General features: G+C 36.8%; 1 pseudogene; it reads right to left on the bottom strand.

The window, feature by feature from the left end:
• Positions 1-209: 209 nt before the first annotated feature.
• On the bottom strand, positions 210-19,213 carry LOC125256826 (annotated as a pseudogene).
• Between the last annotated feature and the right edge of the window lie 1,686 nt (positions 19,214-20,899).

Genomic DNA, 20,899 nt, shown 5'->3' with positions numbered 1-20,899 from the left:
TGTGAAAAATACACCAATGAGTTTTGTTCATCACAAAGGTGATAATCTGCTGTTTTATGTGTGCTCTTTGTCAACTCCAGAAGGCTGGAAATAAATTTGTGGGATTCTGGTGCAAGTGAAGATACAGCTGCCTGTCATCTGCATAATTAATAAATCAAATGTGTCTTCAAACTGGGACAGTACTTAGACTAAAAGCAAAAACAACAGCAGCACATGCAGTTATTTATTTAGGTCTATTCAAAATATAAATTCAAAACCAAAACAAAAGAAATACAAAAAGCAAGTGCATTTTGATTAAATTATTGGGAACATGTCAACCGTAGTCCTTGCATCAAATGTCATGCTGGGGAATTTCACACGTTCTGTTACTGAATAGAAAACAATATTCATCTGACCAAATTTTTTTTTTTTTTTTCCATTTGCAATCCAATTATAAGGCAATTAAAATGATAAAGAAAAACAATCCTTACATTAGAGAAATATTACAGTCAGACACTCATCTGAGCTGGAGCTTGACCAGCAGACTGAGGTGATCGGAGGGAAAGGTTTCGTTGGGAAGACCCTTCAGACACCAGAGATCAGCCTCTGACAGCAGAGACAAACGGCCCAGCAGCTGCAAACCGCCAGCGCTCTCTGTGCAGACAAAACACATGCGGTGACATCATCGGTCATGTGACGGGCCAATGTGTCCATGAGATTCCAGCACATTCAACAAACAAAGCCTGAAGCTCTAAAACATCCATTACAATCAACAATACAATCAAATAATAGTATATAAAAATAATATATATATATATATATATATATATATATATATATATATATATATATATATATATATATATATATATATATATATATATATATTAGAGGTGGGCATAGATTAATTTTTTTAATCTAGATTAATCTAGATTAATTTTGGAATTAATCTAGATTAATCTAGATTAAAATGGCTCATTTGAATTCTGCCGAAGACATTCAGAATATGTGAGATACCCAAATTGTCCCTGCGTCCCAATGTCCGTACTATCCATCCTAAATAGTATGTGAGATTAAAATAAGTGTGTGCCAAAGCATAGTATGTTGAAAAGAGTATGCCAAAAGTCCCCGGATGGTCTACTATTTCCGGTAGATTTTCGAAGTGTGGATCCGTGCACACTATAGAGGCTAATATTGCCCACAACCCATTGCTCTTTGGATGAGGATTCAGTTCAGAACTACAAACATGAGTAAAAAGTGTTAAAAAACTACAAAACATGGCGAATATGCACGATAGAGGCTGAGAGGCTGTTTGAGTGACTAATAATCAGTTCAAACTGATAGAAAATATTTATTTAATGTTATATGTGTTATTTTTCATCTGCAAATACCAATGTGGACTTTTATAAAGATCTGATTGGCCATTAACTTTTAAATGCATCATTATGCATTAATATGAGGAGAGTTCTCCACATGAAAGACTCGCGACTGCAGATCAACGTGCTACTGCATTTCTCTCTGATACGGTAGGAAATTAACTAAATGAAATGTGGAGGATGTAAGATGATTGACAGGGCAGTTTACGGTGACAGGATGTGACAGAGAGCAAAGACGCAATTGTATGACATGATAGTATGTCCCAAAGCTTGTCTACTCTTTTGCTACACACTCAAAAGTAAGTAGCCTACTTTTTGTTCACAGAAAGAGTAAATACTTTTAGGGCGTAGTATAAGTGGGCGAATTGGGACGCAGCAAATGACTAAACGTAATCCGTCATTTTGTCCGACAAAGCAGTCAGGAGTTAGAAGATTAACCTCGGTGGAGTTAAACTTGAAAAATGTTGTATATTGATATCTTTCCGCGTTTGAAACAACATTGATTCTCATGTTCATTCATGTTTATTTGATGTTATAAATGGACTCGTAGTAAGAGATGATCGGTTTACGAGCCTCTTGAGTTGAGGCATTACAGCAGTCTGTCACGACCATGGTCACGACACATTAAAGAAAACGGGTTTTATTGTTTGAATTTCTTAAACTACACAGTTTTAAAGCTGGGACTTTGTTAAATATCATAAGTTAAGAATAGATTAACGGCGATATTTTTTTTATCGCCCGATAAGAGTCTCGCGTTAAGCACGTTAACGGCCCACCACTAATATATATATATAAACAGGTTATTGAACCTTTAGATAAAATATTTTAAAAAAGTTTGCATATGTGATTTTTTGTTTTGTGGCTCATATAGTACAATATAGTAAGAATATGGAGGGAAAAAACAGCTTACATTTTATTCAGAGGCCCAAACTGAGCAAAAATATACAATTTGGTGCAGATTCTGATATTAATAGAAATCCTGATGCTTGTAAATAAATGATATCTTTATAACAGTCTAACAGATACTTACATAAAATGCATATAAATATCAGTTGTCACTATAATATATTGAAATGATATTGAAATGCTTAGTTTTCTGATCAAATCTCTGTAGTTTAAAAACATATAATGCAATGCAATACAATGATGATTGAGAGATGAACAAATAAACCTTCAGCAAAAGATGATCATCATATTTGATTCTCATGATTTCAAGTAAACCAAAGCAGCTTCAGTTTGATGTTTTCAGCAATATTTCAATTCAATATTTCAAAGTTATTCTTACGTTTACTTGATAAAATCAGTGCAGATTTCACAGCAGAAAGACACGAGCTGAAGGAGGATGTTTGTACAATTAAACTATAAGACGTTTACTTGCTATACAGTCTAAACTATCAATCAGACTGTTGTTGCTGTCAGTTGCTGCTGTAACACCTTAATTTCCCCGCAGGGATCTCTAGTCTCTCTGGATCTCTGAGTCTAAGATGACAGAAGGACTGTAGTAGATTGTGTGCAACTGGTTTATCAGATCATGTTCATCATTCAGATCATCATTCATCAGCCTTAGAATATGAGACAGTAGGCTTTATGGTGTTAAAGGCACAATATGTAAGATTTTTGGATTAAAATATCCAAAAACCACTCATTACACAACACTCGTTACCCTCTGTTTCTGGTAAATATATATTAATATATATTTATATAATGTTTTATTAGACAGGTGAGCAACTGTTTGGATACATTCATCGATAGAAAACTAATCATGTTATATAGCTCAACACTGTAAGTCTTATTGTTTAAATCTCGTTTTCTTGATTTACCGCGAGTATCATGTTTTACCATGACTAATATCGATCTATCTTACTGCAGTGTGCAACAAGTGTCTCACAGCAGCCGCTGAGTGAACGCAGAGCAGCATTATAACAACTTTCAACACTCAAATGTATCTAATGTGATAAACAGAGCTGCTTTACCCCACATACACTTGACCGGAAGAAGCGGAAGTGGCGACTGTGGCATAATAAAAGTCCCGCTGCTCTCAAGATGTGTGTCGCGCTCGTCTCTCATTAGCAATTGCTCCAGTGCTCTTGTTCAGCTCCAACATCCTGCTTTATACCACAGTAACGTTAATACATTAGCTCATCCATGAATATGGTTTCTGCCCGCGTCCCGTCTGATTATTTTCCACCGGCTGTAGATGTGAAGACAACACCTCCCATGATTCCGCAAAATCAAGGTGTCATTAAGCTACACCTTTGTTATGAATAAGCAACCTCTAGTGGTGAAAACTTACATATTGTGCCTTTAACACAAATTGTTAAAAAATTAAACAGGACAATTAAACGCCAATTCAACAGATATTGTCAGAATTATGACGTTGTTTGATTTGGGACAGACCAAAAATCTGCATTTTAAGTGGGGTTGCAGATATTTGATGCATTTAAAATGAGCTCATTTTCATGCTGGGCTCATGTGATGACAGATAATAGTTGATCTACCTCCAGCAGAGCCGCTCCTCCGGGTGGAGTAGAAGATGTAGTCGACCATCGCTGCTCCGTCTGAGTTCAGTGTGGTGACCGCAGCGGTCTGAGTGTCGGGACGCACCTGACTGTAAGCGGACGTCAGGCTCAGCGTGTGGCGTAAGGTGTGACCGAACCTGCAAAAACAAGGTTAAAAAAAACAAAAAAAACAACACATTTTCTCCATAGACAAGAAGAAGTTCTGAGGCACAAAACCAACCAGCTCCTGATGGAGTATTTTATTAATCCTATAGAAAACAACTGTAGAATTTGTTTGCTTACTATAAAAGCTAGAAGTGTTTTGAGGCCTCTTGGCCTTTGTAACTGTAAGGGTCAAACAAGTTTACTTGAGCATATTTTGTTGGTAATTTTCCACCAGACAACAGGTGGCTGTGAAATGAACAAGACCATTATTAAGTTTGTCACGTGAAGGCTTCTTGCCTCTGGGGAGTGTTGACTGTTTTGATACAATGTTTCATTTGGCCAATGGGAAAAGAGTTGACCATCAATTGGCAGAAGGCCATGAGAAATGAAGTCAAAAGATGTACAGTAGCTGGAAGCTGGTCACCCTTACTAAGAAAATTCTCTTACACCTGCAATTATATGGCAGAAAGGTCGGGGAGTACATGGAAAGAAGGTGTGAGGGGAGCACGTGTAAGTGAGAATATGGGAAAATGTAAGAGCGAATATTACCAGCCAATGATATGAATTTGGTGTGTTTTTAAGAGATAAGAAAAATGTATAAAACTGTGCCCCAGCTAAGGGAGCCTCAGATGCGGAGCTGGCATCTCACTTTGTGGCTTGACAATAAAGTTAAATACTTCTGAGACCTGGAACTTCGACTCTGCGAGTTTTTCTTCGAAACCAGAACTGAAGGGACAAAGAGACATCGAATCTGCCACGACACTCCCAGATGGAGTGTGACGAGACAGTTAGCTCACGAGACGAGACACAAGATTGAGTTCACGAGAAAGAGACGAGACAAGATTTTTACACAGTATTTTAAATAAATCCTCAATGATGAAATCCATGACTAGTATAGGCCGCAGATGCATTTTGAAATGTTTTAATTAATCATCTTGTAATGAATGTCATTTCAGTTCTGCTTTCTGAGTATGAATTATCATATGCAGTAAAAGACAACAATACTCAAACACTGTTAAAGGTTTTGCCACAAACTCAACTGACTGACTTCTCTTCTGTATGATTTCAGTCTCTTCAGGCCTTACTGCACATGATTTATGAGCTTCTACAACTTTTGACCTCCTAACTGAACTCCTTTCCACAAATTGATTATAGAAATAAAAACGGTATGAATAAAAATGAATAACAGTTTTCTCTTAGTTTTATTAAGTGCAATCAATAAGTGCAACCATAATCAAAGCACTCTCTCAATATTTAAAGTGCAAATAGAGACCAATTTTTCTTCAATCATGATACAGAGCTGAGAGATGGTTACAACTACACAGTCCAGCCTAAGATAGCTTTCATATTGGGAGAAATTTGCATGCATCAGGGAGCCGCTTTCAAAAGTATTGAAACGGCAGTGCTGAGCACGCATTCTGTAAGGACTGACATTTGTATAATATATTATTTAATCTAGATAAATAATATATCTATTAGGGCTGTCAATAGATTCATTTTTTTATCACGATTAATCGCACACTTATCGTGAAATTAAACATACACTATTTATCCTGTTTAACATGTCCATTTTGCCATTATTGCCTATATTCCAGCAAAGTAAACCATCAGATTGAAGTGTGATTTTCAAAAACTGTACTTTTCAGCTTTTTTCAAGGTAAATTTAGATGTCTTTCCAAAAAAGGACAGCAAATAACCAAATGATATGATTCCATATAATTCATACATTTATGTACACCAAAGCACCCATTTAAAAAAAAAATATATATATATATATATATATATACATCAATATAACAGAGTTACGCGTGCTTAATGTACGACTCCTGTACGTCACCGCAATCGTCCTTACTTTGATTGCAATCCTCATCCATCAAAACTTTCATAGCAAGACGATGGTTTGCTTTATCCAACCGAGAAACAAAGTTTTCATATCATCTGGCCATACAATGACAGAATATGACACAGAGTTTGTGTTTTAAAGTGAAACAGACACTGGAATGAATAATTCTCTCTGCCATCTCTGATACAATCAGCATAGACTTTAAGATCATCTAACTATTGAATTGTTTTTATACATTGTGCATTTCTTCAATGGGCAAGACTCTTCTGTGTATGTTAAACCTGAACACCAGCTGACTCACCTTGAACTGAACATTTCCACGTCTTCTGGGTCTGTAAAAAAAAAAAAGAGTGCATTTCAAGAAATACTGTGCAAACACTTCAGACACATGCAGAAGTCGTCCACAGTTACGCTCGTCAGTGTAAAGGTCTGGGTTGCACCAGCCATTTGTGAGATCTTAAACTGGAATGTAAAATGCACTCAGGCTTAGTAACTACTAGTTAATTAGTATTGTTGCACCATTTGTTCTTAAATCAACTGCTCTTTTATTTCAACGTTCTGTTTATATGTAGAATTAAGTTTCAAATGAGTTTGGTGGTGCAACACTCAAATGTTTAATAGTGCGTAAATTGTACCTTAGTGCTCATTTAAGTCAAAACTAGGCTTAGCATTAACTCGTGCACAGCGGGGAGAGTGAATGGATTACCTGGTGTTTTGTCTGTGACTCCTGGTATGAGCTCCAGATCTGCAGGACGCACACACGCCGCCTCACAGTAACGCAGCCGAAGCATAAAGTCGTGGCTGTACTGCCGGTTATCCACTGGAAAAATACCTTTATGCACAAAATTAAACATGCATGTTGATCCATTTGATGATTTTGGTACCTTAACAATTATATACATTATACACTGAACAAAAAACAACGCTATGTTTGATAGCATATCTTAATATTTTCATGTTGCACTTCATGTTTTGACTCAAAGAGGCTTTTATTTTTCTGAAAATGCTAATGAATGTTTTTGCATTAGACTAAAACGTACTGAATTTTCTCACAGTGTGTATAACAACTTCCCAACATTTTTTTCACTTTTTATGCTTCCTGGGTCAAAAATTCCTTATAAATCTCTCATATTGGATTAATTATTTTTTATCAACACGTTTTCTTTTTTATTAACGAAGGTTTTGTATTTCTTTTGGAACTGACTGATTGTAGGCCTCACTGATCTGAGCTCAGTATTTGAGTGAAAAACATTTACACAAGCTTATTCACCTCAAAAAAAAACAAAAAACTGAGATGCATAAGTTCAGATCAACCAGTTCCAAAAAGAAATAAAAAAGCTGCGCTAACTGAAAGAAAACAAGTTGACAAAAAGTTTGAATCCAATATTGCTGATAATATGGCATAATTTACATTTACAAACAATTTAAAAGACTAAATTGCCTAAATTAGGTATTAAGGTAATAATAATTAATGTATTTTCAATTTCAAGCAACAGCAGAAAGATTGTACACAAACCATGTGATCTGGCACTGACCTGAAGCTGTGGTCTGCGATTCAGACTTGTACTGACAGCTGTCAGTGATGTCGAGGCTGCTGGGCCACAAGGGGGCGAAAAGCCTCGGGTGATGGACTTTATATGACAAATCCATCTGTCCTGAAACCTGCAAAGGCAAACAATCCATTCACAGTGTTTTCTACAGAGTTAACTGCTGCAGTGATCAAAATCACTGTATGTATCGCGCATACAAGAAGGACACAACAGAAATATTACTACACTTATATAGCATATCGCCCATCTTTATAACTTGCTCTGGTAAAGCGCTAAGGCACTACAGACATAAGAGTATGACTTTCTGTAAAGCTGCTTTGAAACCATGTTTACTGCTGTAAACAAAGCAGCGCTGAGCGCTTATAAAAACTACTTTAAAATGCATTGTATGGAAGTAAGATGAAAAAAAAAATACCATCTAAACCAGGGGTGTCAAACTCATTTTAGGTTGAGGGCCGGATTGGAAAAAAAATTCAGTGCGGGCTGAATTAATAAAAAAAAAATTAGTGCACTGATAGTTGCATTAATATTGGCCATATAAACAACAAATTAATTCGCAAGAAAACTAGTACACTGCTCCTTAAAACTGCATTTGTTTTTACAACAAAAAAATTATTAGGTTTTTAAAATAATGCTTTATTTAATATTTTTTTTATTAGTGATGCACCTATTTTGATTTTTCATGGCCAATTCCAATTTTTTTTAGAAGCAATTTGGCAGATTCTGATACTGGTTGAAGCAAATTTATTTGTTGTTTATTTGTGAAAAAAAAAAAAAAAGTAGCCCCTCACTGCAGAAAACTCGAGATCCAGGGGGCGGAGTCGGGTAGGTTTAGGGATATGTAAAGTGGGAGGAGTTGGACCCACCCCTGGATCTTATGTTCTGCAGTGAGGACCATCTAAAAAAATATGCACCTATACAGAAAAATTGCAAATTCACTCTCTGACAGTAGGTGGCGCTTATTGAAAAGCAGCGATATCGCGTTTCCATGGTTACCGCTATACACAAAGCAGCGCTGCATCGATAAATAGGCTAATACTAGGCCTACTTTATATGGAGATAAGAGGAAAAGCCATCAAAACTTTTCTGAAGACAATTCCCTTCAGAGATACATTCATATCAACCCCAATTTAATATTTATATTATTCCTCCCATTACAAAACAGTTTCTTTGCAAGCCCGGAATAAAGATCGACCAAAATAAAACAAAAAAATGTTTGGATTTATGACCAGTGGACTAGTGGATCTCTATTTTTTTTTTTATTATTATATTTCAAATCATCCTCCAGGCCGGATTGGACACCTTTGTGGGCCGTATTCGGCCCGCAGGCCATATGTTTGACACCCCTAATCTAAACTTTTCTGAACCTAGTCAGCTCTCCTTATAAATCTCATATAAATCCACACCCCCAAATGCATCTAAACCGACTTGAAACGTTACATATTTTAATTGATTTTCAGCCGATTCCGGATGCATCGTTACATCCCTATTTAAAGGGGACCCATAATGCCCCTCTCACAAGATGTAATATAAGTCTCTGGTGTCTCCAGAATGTGTCTGTGAAGTTTCAGCTCAAAATCCCCCACAGATCATTTATTATAGCTTGTCAAATTTGCCCCTCTTTGGGTGTGAGCAAAAAAACACGCCATTTTTGTGTGTGTCCCTTTAAATGCTAATGAGCTGCTGCTCCCGCCCCCTTTCCAGAAGAGGGCGGAGCTTTAACAGCTCAACAACAACAAAGCTGGAGAATCTCACGCAGCCAAAATGAGGATTGTCAGTAACGGTGTTCAGCCTTACATTGTTCAAACCGGAGTCGACACTGATGGAGAGACTCAGGAAGAAGTTACAACTTTTAGAATGAAACTGGACGTTTCTGAATGGTTAGTGGATAAATTTATGTAGTTGCTGTGGAGTTGATTCAACTCATCCACTAGCATTTGTGCAAATCCAGCGTTGAATTGACCCATTGTTGTATGAAAACAATCTTAATCTCCAGTATTAAATCTTGGTCCTGTAGTGAAAGTCCACATATTAAACGGGTCACTCACCATCCAGGTTGGTAACCCGTGGTAGTAGAGCTGTCCGGTGGTGATGAAGTTCCACAAAGGGCTGTTGGGTAAAGAGTTGAAGTCCCCACATAAAATAACCTCACAGCGTCTTCCTTCACTGCTGCATTTCTTGATCATGAGGTCAATCTCAGCGAACATGATGGCCAGCTGGGCGAGCTTTATGTCGCCTCTTCTGGGGTTGAACAGCAGGTGTGTGTTGGCCACACATATGGGGCTGAACGTTTCATTCTGCCCTGCCTTTGGCTGGAGGAGCAGCACGATGCCCACATTGTCACGATCCAGCAGCTCGCAGTCCGGTCGGCGAAACTCCAGCAAGCTGACGGAAAGCTGGATAAAGCGCTCGCTGTGATAACACACCGCACAGCCGTCTGTTTTGGTTCCTGTGCGTCGTTTGTAGATGCAGGTGTAACCTTGATGGAAAAAAAAAAAAAAAAAAACTTGATTCAATGGGTGATTAACAGGAATCAACACCTGCAAACTCACAACTCGCCACCTGCCTGACTGATTTCAGCACATGAATGAAGTTTTCAAAATGCATTTGCAGGTGCGCATATACAACCATACGAATATATTTGACTTTACTTTTTATCTACACACTGGGTAATTTATTTCATTGTGCATTAATTTTTTTTTTTTTTTAGCCAGCTTGTTCCTCCATAGGGGAAGATTATCCTCACTGTTATGTTATCAGCAGCAGGTTCATTTCATGTTCTCAGAATAATTCTGGCAGCGGTTTATGTTCGGCACCTCACCCATGTCAGTCAGGACAGGAAACATCTGCTCAAGAAAGTGATCTTCTTGAACTTCTTGAAGACAAAGAATCTGTACAGAAGAGGAGATTATGATATTAGTGCAACAGTCGGGTCCTGGAAGTAAAAGCTCCATTCATTTTCTCCATAGGTAAATTGATTTTTAACAATAACTCATTAAACTCATAAAAAAGACAGATCTGCTGTGAGCTCCGTGGTTGTTAATCGATGCTATATGCTTTTGATGAAGCCATCTGTTCACATTATTTCAACTTATTTTTCAAATAATGCTATACATATATATATATATATATATATACACAGTGCACAGCATAAATGAGTTATATCTATAGAGATATAATGTTCCAGCAAGTCTGCTTAATCAACTACCAAAGAAGCATGTCAAAATTATTCAGGAAAATAAGATTTTCTTATCAAGGTGATAAAATGTTGTGTAGCAAAAATGAGTGCACCCTCCTAAAAGTTACTAAATAAAACGAAATAAAAAAATTCTGGTGTAAGTTTAAGGCAATGTTTGATCAACAGGTAAGTATGTTGAACCAAAACATTTAAAGAGAAGTAATTTCTTGATGATTAAAAGTGTTATATAGCCCCCTGAATCATTCTCAGACTTAATGCTGACAACAATGGAAGCACTTGGGAGAGAATCATCAGGAGACTTATTTCTTAGCACAAAAGAGGACAAGAGGATTACCAAATCATTGTTTTAAGTGTGAAAATATTGCAAAAGTAACACAGAAATTCAAAAACAATGGACTTGTGACAATAATCAGACCTTCTTTTTAAGCTTTCATTTAGGGATGAGGGATTTTTTTGCTAAACAAAGAGCAGGATAAATACCAAGCGAGTGTCCCAGCAAAAGCTATGAAAAGAATAAGTGTTTATCTCACAGAGTAAGATGCAGTCTGCAGAAATGACATGCATGGTTGTTGTTCTCACTGGAACTACCTTCTGTAGCCAAAACACAATAAAGTCAGCCATTTCCAAAGCCCATATTTACAAAAATATATCAATACTATGGTCTCATGAGACCAAATCAATCATTTTGGATCTAACAGCATCAGAAATGTTCTGGTGTTGCTAGAGGAGGAGTACAGTGAGAAGTGCCTGGTTCCCACAGTAAAGTCCAGTGGTAGTAAAGCTCTTATATAGGGATGTATGAGTGCTGAAGGTGTGAGGGAGTTGTGCTTTATCAATGCTGTCATGAATTCACACACCACTGTGTAATTTAACACTCAAACTTGAAACAGAAGATGTTACCCTTTCCTCATTCCCTGCATTGTTGGGCATTTTTTCAACATGACAATGAGGTGAAAAACCTTCTGTGGACATGTATTGCACTCAATCTTAACACTCTTGAGCGCCTGTGGGGAATTCTGTAGAGACGAGTTGAGCAACACTCCCCATTAAAGATCAGGACATTTTAGGAGCTCATCATCCAGGAGTTAAACAGGACAGATGTGACAATTTGTCATGAACTTGTACACTCCATGCCAAGAAGGGTCAGAGCCGTATAGTCAAAATTATGGAGGGCATACCAAGTGCTAGAATATTACACATTTGTTGAACTAAATCTAGGGTGTACTCATTTCTGCAATCCTTAATTTAAACAAAATTGGCTAATTTACTTACTTTATGGCTATTAATGACATATACATAATAAAAACTGTGAAATATATGTTTAATACATTTTAGTTTTGCCATTTTTCCATGAATTGTATTAGTGATCATAAAGAAAATACATCTTTTGTATTTGTTCAGAGGGGGTGTATTCATTTATGCACTGTATATATAAATTTCTAAATACATAATTAACAACTTTAAATAATAGTTTTATATTTCTTCATTTTTATTTGACTTTCATTTGCAATGCTTAATGGGATTGTAGTTTTCTCCCTCACAGTCTTTGTCTTTTTGTCTGATTTTCAAATACATTTCTGCTTTGAATCAAAGTTTGTAATGTTGTGATTATCCTTGTAGTCAGTTGGTCCATGGCTTATAACGCTTTAACAAGGACTTTTTTTAAAATCCCTATAGGAAAAATGAATGGAAAAAATATTTCTGGAACCAACAGTGCACTAATGAAGAAGTGGACAGCACTAATGCACTCTATTAGAATCAATGGCCGTCATGTTTCTATGTTTCGGGTTGCGTGTCATCTTACGTCAGGTTGCCAGATCTGCAGCTCCTTCAGGATGGTCCAGAGCCGGCCGTCCCACACTAACACGTCCTCTGGGCAGTGCGAGTACAGACCTGGATTCGCTTCTAGCAGATCCTGAGCCAGGATGTTGTAGGACATGATGCTGAAGTCAAACGCAGCAGCTGTGTACCTCACAGGTGCCCGCATGGGTTTCACTAAGGTCCTCCCACACTCGCCACATCACTTTGAAAGAGGAAAAAGGACATTATGTGCGATTACAATGTACAGTACTTTAAATGGAAGATTGAGTAGTGTACACAATCATACAACTGATGATATCTATGTGTAACTTACACTACCAGTCACACGTTTGGACACATCTACTCGTTCATGATTATTATTTCCATATTGCATATTATTATCATCAATGTTGAAAACAGTTTTTCTGCTTCATATTTTTGTGGAAACCGTGATAAATTTTATTTTTCAGGATTCCTTTGATAAATAGAACACACACTAGGACAGCCTTTGAAAATCATTCAGTCAGTGCGTCTAAACCTTTGTCTGGAAGTGTGTATATTTTTGCAGGGTAAATCTGAGAATCCCACCTTCAATTCTCTCATTGTCTTGAAAGGCAGGATAGTAGCTGAAGTCAGGAAACTGCACGTAAGGGCAATAAGACATCTGTGACAGTCCGACGCCGGAGGGAAAATGCCAGCCGATGGTCTCCGCTGCTGTCTCAACCTGCTGAGAGTCTGCGAGCAAAGCCGCCAAATCAAACACTGGGCTGCCGGCCTGTAGAAGAGCCTCTTTTCCAGCATCAGGATCAAAACCCAGGTAGATGTCAGATGTGGATGAATCCATCTTATGGTCATCATATACTGCACATGCATCAATCCCTCCAATTGTCCGCTGTCAGATACTGAGCGCAGCTGCTTTCATCTTTGGTATACTGGGCGTCAGTGGTGACTCTGAAACTCAGTTTTGGCAAACGCGGACTCATTTATCACAGAGTCATGATCATTTGTTTCTTCTAGACATCTGAGCACTGATGTTGAGAGGTTTTCTTCCTTCAGCACCAAAGCCTCATCTGCATTTCCATCGTTCACAGATGATGCTGAAGCTTCCATCCAGGGCATCTGAAAATCAAATTTGAGGCTTTTTAAGACCTGCATATGGACGGGGATAGAGCATAATAATGACTGTACAACTTTACAGTTCAAATACAGAGTTTTATAAAATGATAAACCTCACATTACAGCCTTTAAATCAATTTTTTAAGGGATAAATTATAAATGATTATATTAATATTCTGATGATTATATTTGAACACATGATTATGTATGATATATTATATATATAGTGCTTCCCACACATAGACTTTACTTGGGCGGGCCGCCCGCCCACGTATAATAACGACCGCCCAAGTATATTTGGAGACACATTCTTGCTTTTATTATTTTTATCCTCTTATACTTTTATATCCGCGCAAGATAATGAAACCATCCGCGATCGATTAACTAGTCGTTTCGTACCTGCTTGTTATGTGTGCGTCAGAACTGTTTACTCCCGCTGACATTCCCACTGGCGCTGCATTTTGCAAAGTCACAAGGGGGCGCTGTTGCGCGTTCTACAAGCTCACACAACAGCGCTTCAGACTGCTTCAAAGTGATTCTCAATCAATGAAAAGCGCAGATTTATGCCAAGCGATTGCTAATAAACACAAGTTGATGAATTATTACAATGTCTACTTCATGGCCTTTATATAAAATGTTTTAGACGATTGTTGTAAGTATCTGAAGGATCAGCCTGCAATAGTGCAGACATTTCAAAATAAAAGTCCCAGTGTATTTCGGGGTTGTTTATAATTAAAAGTCAAGTAGTCAAAAGTTAAAGTAATTAAAAGTTTTTTTCTTTTTCTTTTGGGAATTATTGGTATTTTGGTTACACAACAAATTGTATTTAATTTGATTTCCATTTAATTCATAGTAAATTATTGTAGTCTCTCCCACAGGAAGAAAAGACTAAGAACATTATTTGACACATATATTATTCATTTTATAAATTTTACTAGTAAAATCTGTGTCCCATTCACTGAGAGAGACACTATATGACAGCAAGGAGAACATAGGAAAAGGAAAACCATTTAAATGCTGCAATTTTGCATAATTTACAATGCATAATATTAGTATGTAATTAAATGTAATGGTATGCTATGTAATTAAACAATTTCAATAAATAAAAATACTGTTAAAAATCACACATTATTTGTTTGTCACATGTAGTAGACCATTTTTGTGCCGTGGGTAATAGGAGGATTTTTCGCCCGGCTACCACCGCAAGTATATTTCAAACCTGTGGGAAGCACTGATATGCATATATATGTTTAGATTTTCAGAATGCACATTTGCTTCTTTATGATCCACTGGTTAACAACAACACTGCATTTTAAGAGGTCTTAAATTTGGGGATAGAAAGGAATCACAATATGGCTCAATGTAATTGATTATTAAACTATAAAAGGTGATGATTTACAGCAGGTGGCACTGATGGAACAGCAGAAATATAGCGGTTACCCTGGTAAACCCTGTATACAACACTGCACTACACTAATTAAACAAACTAATTACTCAGAAAGGCGATAATTTTGCATGCAATATATAAACACTATAAAGGTGTCACAATGTCATAATTAAATCAATGTTTGTTTGTTTCTTTTTTGTTCCATATCAGCATCTATGGCTATTATCATGGCAAGAACAACATTAAAAATAAATAAATACACATAATTAGCACAGTAATAGTAAAAAACAACAGTTAATAATTAATTCACATAAATATAACAAACATTATATAACATTTTTCCATTTCAATATTTGATAAAAAAAAAAAAAAAAAAAAAAAAAAAAAAAAAAAAAAAAATTATATATATATATATATACTTAAGATTGTTCCTGGTGAAAACATCCATTAAAGAACTTTCTGTGTAAAAATGTTGCCTAGTGACATTCAAAGCAGTACATTCCAACAAAATATGTTTTTCATAATTCATTCAACAGTAGATCAATAAGTGATTGTTTGGCATAAATGTGCAGCATTTATTGATTGTGAACTGCTTTGAAACCACGAGCTTGTAGAACAAGAAACAGTTCCCACGTTACAGTACAGTACTCATGATTAAATCAGCCTTTTGAAGTCTAATAATCAATTAATATTAAGCCATATCACGATTCCTGTTTTTCTGTCCCCAAATGTTAAGACTCTATTGAAATGATAATTAAGACTTCCCAGTAAACATTTGGAAAATTTAATGGACCGCTTGAAAAGACGTCCCTCCGACATGGCTTGAAAAATAGTTCCAAAATGAAATTTGAACGGACGTCTTAAACGTTATCGTATTAACTCATTAATAAATTAAGTATTATATATATTGAACTACACGTAGCTAAAAGTCAAAGTAACAATTATACATGCAACCCCAGAGAATTGTGGACATGTACAAACATATCAATGCATTTTTAGAAAACTTTCTTTGTTACACATTTTTACCGATTTATGCTGTCCTACCGCGACTATTTTTAGCCAGGGACACAACGTTACCGTCAGACCAATGTTTGCTGAGTTCTTACACCATTTAACCCTTGTGCGTCCTTATGGACATTTTTGTCCTTTTCAGTTTTTTTTTAGTTTTTTTTTTTTATAATTTTGCCTGTGTTAATGTCAACTATGTAAATTTTGGCACAGGTGTGTATTTTTATTGGAATTGTAATATTTCACCCCCATTTCCTTTAATAATAAATCTATTTTACACTAATAACACAAAATAATTCCTCTCAGCACCTTAAGGACAAATCATTGAATCCCCGCAATTGTTGTTGGTATGTATGTTAAAATGTGGTTTGTATGCGTGTAGTAAAAAAAGTGTGTAGGTGTGTGTGCGTGTAATATTTGACAGTGAAAAACTCTACTGTAACTGCAAATCACAAATCCAACCACTGTGTGCACAAGTGGAGTTTTGCTGGCATCTAATGGGGAAAATGTAGTAATGCGCCTAAACAAAATCTTACTGAAAGCTCATTTTTTGAGATATCAACCTCAAATTTGTTCATAAATCATTTTCAGAAACTTAAACCTCTTTAACTTTTTTCTTATTTCACTTTTTGCTTTACTTTCAACTTTAAATCTGTGCTCACAAGAATCACATTTTTATGACAGCTTTTGGACATTGACATTTTTGTCTGTGTAACCTTTTTTAACTGACCCACAAGGGTTAAGATATTAAAGGCATTTTATGTCCTTAAAGTTGATAAAACTGAATTTAAGACTTTTTAAGAGTTAAGGACCCGTGGGACCCCGTCCCTCTGTCAGTCTATTTTCCAGTTCACTGACCTCCACCGTTCCCTGAGGACTCTCTGTCTCCGTGTGGTCTGGTTCGGGACCGGCGTCTGTGTTTCCTTCGCTGTGCCACTGCTCTGACAGTCCCGTCTGCTGCTGTCCAGAAAGAGTGCCGCCACCATCCCAAACCTCTTTGCCATTAACGTACACAGATGGTGCCTTGCGCCGCAATTCTGTCGAGAGAAAATATTAAAGTGATAGGAAAATATATTTCCAAATATATAGTGTCACTTCAATGACTAGGTCACTCACTGTCAAGAGACACAAAACTCTCCTTTCATTCTTAAATTTACATAAGGTTCTGTTTTTTTGCAGTACTATAGTGCAATTTAGAGCTCCTTGGAGAAGGATAGTATTTGAATATGGTTATCTTTCAGAGCCAGGGTAGATTGGGGCTAGTTGTCACATGGGGAAGTTGTCATGATCTTGAAAAGTTCACTTACAAAAAGGCTTATTTTTTTCTAGCAGTGGTTTGTAGGTTGGTTTCAAACACTTTGACTTTCAAATAGTCATAACTTTCAAAACTCATGACTTTTTTTTAGTTATATTCAGCTTGTCAGTGTTTGTGTTAGTGGTGAAGATTTTACAGTGACTCTTTCTGCATGTTACATATTTACACCAGTAGGTGGCGACAGAGTGACTTTCTTTATGAGTGAGTCATTGAATGATTCATTCAACCCATTTGATTCATTTAGAAACTGTTGCTGCATCCCAATTCACATAATATCCATCCTAAATTTAATTTCAAATCAGAAATAGTGAGTCCCAAAGCATAGTATGCTGAAATTAGTATCCCAAAGCTACACCAAATAGTCAATTTCCAGTGAAAATTTAAAGTGCAGATCCTTTCACACTAATATTGAATTCTAACTGAATTGTAACGATAACTTCCTCAGGCAGGCGATAACAACCTCTGGCGTTGTTGTGAGCTCTGAGGCTGTTAATCGATGGTATATGGTTTTATTGAAGCCATCCGTTTGCATTATTTCTTTTTTTTTTTTTAAATAATCGTGTTTAACAGCTGAATTTGTGGTGAAAAACCACATTACCCATGGTGATGTGCAGAAAATTCCACCAATCAGAGTGACAGCGAGCAAATCGCACCAAAAGAGCTCTTTAGGTCCGCCCACTCCCATGAAGCACCGCAAATGATGTAATCAAGTCAAAATATAGGCTAGCGTTTCTATAGATATAATCAACGGCTTTCAAAATTGGTTTGGTTCATGGTTTTATAACGTTCATGGTTTATAAAATCCCCATGGGAAAAATAACAGACAAAATACTTCCATAACGCCACTGAAAAAATGTCCGGCACTAATGCACTCTATCGCGCTTTGGAGGAGGAACCGGTTCAGAACTACAAACACGAATAGTGTTAAACTACAAACATGGCGGATATGTGAGCCCGACGGTTAAAGTTAGCATATTGCAACAGAAGTTGCGCTAGCCTTATCTCGTGTGTCCGAGTGAAAGTGAGAAACAAGAAAAAAAATGGAAAGAAGGGACTTTGGATGGTTGTGGTTTGCTATTGGTGGATCTCATATGAGTGACAGGTTGCCCCGCCCTCACGGCAGTAAATATGTCATCAGAGAAGAGATGTCGCTGCAAGTTATTTTGATTAAAGATTACGAGGCAGAAATCATTTATAATAAATACTGCAATATTCCATAAAAACAAAAATTGCCCATTTTTATTTCATAGCGACTTTCACAGCGCTCTAAAAAATGTTTTTAATTGTTAAATTGTACGTTTCATGATTTCAATTATTATGCTTGATGTACTGTATAACATTAAATAGTAAAAAATGAAAACGAAAAAGCGGAATACAGAAAAAAATAAAACGCAATTTAAAAATCAATAAAACGAATTTCATAGGACCCTAAGAAACGTTCAAAAATAAACCAACCCTTAAAGAAATTTACTTGAATAGAAAGTGTGACAACAGCCCCGGTCTATCCCTATATCAAAAATCTAACACTATAACTGCAGCAGATGGGTTATATTAGAAATTATTTCATTGGCTGGTGTGCTGGTGTGTCAGCATTAATAGATGATTGATTGAGAGCGTGCACATAATGAAGGCCAGCAGCTCTCATATGTCAGCATGTGCTGACCGTCACTCTGTCTCTACAACACTCAGACACATTGATCAGAGGATTCAGTCCTAACTTCAGCATGTCTCTCTGCAGCTGCTGTGCTTCATGCGCCGCACGTGCTCGAGCTGCAACATCAGCAAACACCAATGCGACGAAACACCGAGAACTCCTTACCTGAGAGTCTGCCGATGAGTCTCGAGAGCGGATAGAGCACATACAACATCACACTCACGATCATGTTTCACAGCAGCACAGGAACAAACTTTATTCATGTCGCTGAACGTAAACAGCATGACGACAAACGCCGGCGGGATGACGTCACTGCCAACAGGCGAGTCTTCTGTCGTATTATTGTTTAAAAAAGAGAAATTATCGTTAAATGTAATGTATTTACTGCATCCTTTATATTTGCTGTGCCTGAATATGATCTTTGTTTGCAGTGTTATGAGTTCATAAAGCTTTATCAGAGCTACATCAACTGTGTGCATTTGCAACAATATTTAGTGATGAGTTTAGGATGCACAGAATTATAATGCATAAATGTGTTATTTATTATTATTATTGTTGTTATTATTATTATTATTATTATTATTATTAATTTTAAACATTTGCTAATGTAGTTGTTATAGCCACACTGCTGTTATAGCACAAAATTGAAAAGATGGCTTCATACTGATAACAAAAAAAAAAGTTGATAAAAAAAAAGTCCTCAAAATTGTTCAGATCATGGAATAAGTCATAAAAATGTTCTTGCTCAGATCAAAACATTTATGCATTTATACATTTATGCATGTGTATTATATATATATATATATATATATATATATATATATATATATATATATATATATATATATATATACAGGTCCTTCTCAAAAAATTAGCATATTGTGATAAAAGTTCATTATTTTCCATAATGTAATGATAAAAATTAAACTTTCATATATTTTAGATTCATTGCACACCAACTGAAATATTTCAGGTCTTTTATTGTTTTAATACTGATGATTTTGTCTAGCCTGACGTGGTCATACTCAATTCTAGTCAGAATATGAGTCTGATACTGCTCCATTGGGCTTTGATTATGGGGGCGTATTTCAACCGATCCAGGAAAGCCCTCAATTGGATAGACCTACAACCAATCAGAGCTACAGAGTAAGTGACGTATGTTGAGCGACGCATAGTTGTCAACAGAACTCTTCTTAGCGACCATCGGGGCCAGCTGATAAATCAAACTTTTGCCGAATCCCGTAGGAAGGACGGCAAAAACATCTTTCCCATCGACAAATGCCTTGATCGCGGTCCTCTGTTCCTTTTTTAAAATTAATGCGCTGTCGATATCTTCTATAACGGACGCGATGGCGGAATCTACACATCTCAGTTCTTCAACAGCCATCATTGTTGTAAACTAATTGACCTTTCGTAAAGACTCGCCCCCCTTAGTTACTGTTGCTTTGTCCGACAAGCCGTGGCGCTGTCACGCCACACAGAGTGGAAAATACATCGCGGAGCAAAGAGGAAACTGACAACACATCGACAGACGAGACAGAGCAGGTTACTTATGATATTAAACAAAGTCCCAGCTTTCAAACTGTGTAGTTATTAAAAAAATTCAAACAATAAAAACCGTTTTGTGGCTCTTTAATGTGTTGTGACCATGATCGTGACAGATTGCTGTAGCGCCTCAGCTCAAGAGGCTCGTGAACCGATCATCTCTTCCTACTAGTCCATTTATAGCATCAAATAAACATGAATGAACATGAGAATGAATGTTGTTTCAAACGCGGAAAGACGTCAATATGCACAATTTTTTCAAGTTTAACTCCACCGATGTTAATCTTCTAACTCCTGACTGCTTTGTCGGACAACAAGGCGGATGCGGCGTTCTGATTGGTTAGATCGCTTGTCAATCAAACTCCCCAAGTGCTCTTTGATGACGCGGGTGGTTACGTAACCGCAGATAGCCTGTCCATCATCGATTAAAGCCCGTAAATTTGATTGGCTCGGCCTTCTGGGAG

Source organism: Megalobrama amblycephala, linkage group LG21 (genome assembly GCF_018812025.1).
Source record: "Megalobrama amblycephala isolate DHTTF-2021 linkage group LG21, ASM1881202v1, whole genome shotgun sequence".
NCBI lineage: Eukaryota > Metazoa > Chordata > Actinopteri > Cypriniformes > Xenocyprididae > Megalobrama > Megalobrama amblycephala.
This window is presented reverse-complemented; position numbering and strand designations above follow the sequence as displayed.